At 44.0% G+C, this 2,848-nt stretch overlaps 1 non-coding gene across 1 annotated transcript; it reads left to right on the forward strand.

The window, feature by feature from the left end:
- Positions 1–2,174: 2,174 nt before the first annotated feature.
- On the forward strand, positions 2,175–2,244 carry LOC142423719 (small nucleolar RNA SNORD2). Its single transcript, XR_012779320.1, has one exon. It is a non-coding gene; the product is annotated as a small nucleolar RNA SNORD2 (small nucleolar RNA).
- Positions 2,245–2,848: the final 604 nt, after the last annotated feature.

Genomic DNA, 2,848 nt, shown 5'->3' on the forward strand with positions numbered 1-2,848 from the left:
TTCTAGAGGGCGCCTACCCAAGAGGCAGTGACAGAAGACTCAAAAGAGACAGAGATCTGTGAGTGGAAAATTGGCTTCCAGTTTGGGTAAGTTCAGGTTGGAGATATATCCTCTATCGTAGCCAGCATATCCCACACACTCAGAACCCGTGAGGGTCAAGAGTAGAAGATGAGGACCCATGTGAACTTAGCCAGGGTGTAGTGGGGTATCCAAAGTCTCAGAACAGGGATAAGGGACAATGCTGCCTCTGGAGATGGCCCACTAGGTTTCATCTTATTATTAGGTGCCATCTAATCCATTCCGATACATAGCTACCCTATGCACAACAGAAAGAAAGACCACATGGCCCTTCATCAGCGGTTCTCAACCTGTGGGTCAAGACCCCTATGGGGGTTGAACGACCCTTTCACAGGGTTTTCCCAATTCATAACCGTAGCAAAGTGACAGTGACGGAGTAGCAACGAAAATAAGTGTATGGTTGTTGGGGGGGGGGGTCACCACAACATGAGGAACTGTGAAAATGGGTCATGGCATGAGGAAAGTTGGGAACCACTGCCCTACACCATCCTCACAATTGTTCCTATGCTTGGGTCCACTGCTGCAGCCACGGTGTCCATCCTCATTGAGAGTCTTCCTCTGTTTTGTGCCCCTCTACTTTACCAAGCATGATGTCCTTCTCCAGGGACTGGTCTCTCCTGACAGCATGTCCAAAGGATGTAAAATGAAGTCTCTCCATCCTCACATCTAGGGAGCACTCTGGTTGTGTTTCCAGATTCTTCCGTCACAGATTGGTTTATCCCTTGGCCAGGTCACAGTACTTTCAATATTAATTTCCAGCACTACAATTCAAATGCATCGATTCCTCTTCAGTCTTCCTTATTCAATGTCCAACTTTCACCTGCAGATGGGGCAATGGAACATGCCATGGCTTGGGTCAGGCTCACCTTAGCCTTCAAAGTCACATCCTTTCTTTTCAATACTCTAAAGAGATCGTGTGCAGCAGATTGACCCAATGCGACACCTTTTTTTTGGCCTCTTGACTGTCGTGTCCATGAACATGGATTGTGGATCCAAGCAAGATGAAGTTCTCGACAACTTCAACCTTTTCTGCATTTATCATGATGTTACCTATTAGTCCAGTTGTGAGGATTTTGGTTTTCTTGACATTGAGTCGTAACCCATCCTGAAGGCGGCAACCCTTGCTCTCCATCAGCAAGGGCTTTGGGTCCTCCTCACTTTCAGGAAGCAAGGTTGTGTCATCTGACTATTGAAGATTGTTAATAAACTTTCCTCCAATCCTGACGTCATATTCTTTTTCATATAATCCAGCTTCTCCGTGACTTGCTCAGCATACAGATTGAATAAGTATGGTGAGAGGATACAGCCATGGTGTGTGTGTCATGGTCTTATCTTAGCTAACTGGAGTTATTTTGCCAGGGATCCAATGATGAAAAAATGTGGTGTCTGGGCACAATTGCCTGGCCTCTGAATCTACTGAGTGATGGGCTTAAATGGCCACAATCTGAGTCCTGTGATGATAATACTGTGTTAATCTGGGTAGGCTAGAGAAAAAAATTCATAGACATGTATATGTGTATAACAAAGAGTTTTATATACAGAGTAATTATACATTAAGAAAGCATCCCAGCCCAGCCCAGATCAAGTCCATAAGCCCAATATTAGCCCATATGTCTGATACCGATCTATAAAGGCCTCTTCAGACTCACAAAACACATGCAATGATGTCGAATGCAGGAAGATCATAGGCCAGTGGGGGCAAAGTCTTGTGGATTCAGTGGCATTGTAAGCATCTCAGCACTGACAGGGATCTCCACATGGCTTCTTCAGCACTAAGGCTCTGGCTGCCATCAGCCTGTCTCCAAGTAGCTTGTCAACGAGGATGTCTCACATGAGCTGAGCAGAGAAAGTCTCCTGCTTCCAGGGATGAATACAGGAGTTCCCAGAATCCTCAGGAGAAGGCCATGCCTACACAGAGACATCATTGGCTATGTCCTGATTGGCAGATTAGGCTCCACCCCTTCACTCTGAATCTTCAAATTGACACCAGGTTATGTAACTACCACAAATACTATCTTACCGCTTGAATCGTATTGCACCTGCCCCCCCGCCCCCCCCCCCCCCGCAAAAAAAAGGAACGGAGAGAAAAGAAAAAATGGTGAAATGATGGCAATCATCTTTCGGGACTGAACCTGAAACGAAGAGAGTACTCATTGCTGATCACTTAATGATGGGGCCTAATTCATGTTCCAAGTGGAATACATGGTGTGTGAACTAGAGGTGACGGTTTGCTGTGGGATCGGTAAATATGTATCCTACTTTTTTTAGAAAAATTTAAAAAAAGAAAAGAAAAAAGGAGAAAGATGTATATCGAAGCTTTCATGACTCTAGATAAATTCATTTTAAGGAATTAGTTTCCTCTATTTTCTATGGTATTTATAAGCTTGAGCTTCCAGGTGGATATAATTTTCCTGTTGCACTTGGTTCTGAGAGTTTGCTATGTCTGAGCTGGTGGTTTTGTATCAAAGTACAGGTCATGGCTGATGTTTTTCACAGAGCAATTTAAAAACAAGTTCTTTTTCTCATCCAAGATAAACTGTTTCATGTTCCTGGCTTATCTTCTGGGCATGTTCATAGTTACTCTAAGGACAAAGCTAATTTTGAAAGTAAAACTAAAAGTTCCAGAATGAAAAGGAGAATGCGTTTTGAAAAAGCCAAAGGAGAAGCGTTGAACAGATGAGAAAGAGAAACGAATGCAGATGGATGTAGAAAGCTGGAGAAGGTCGGAATCGTCATCAGTGGTCAGAGGGAGGTTAAGTGGAAAGATAGG

Source organism: Tenrec ecaudatus, chromosome 12, assembly GCF_050624435.1.
Source record: "Tenrec ecaudatus isolate mTenEca1 chromosome 12, mTenEca1.hap1, whole genome shotgun sequence".
Taxonomy (NCBI): domain Eukaryota; kingdom Metazoa; phylum Chordata; class Mammalia; order Afrosoricida; family Tenrecidae; genus Tenrec; species Tenrec ecaudatus.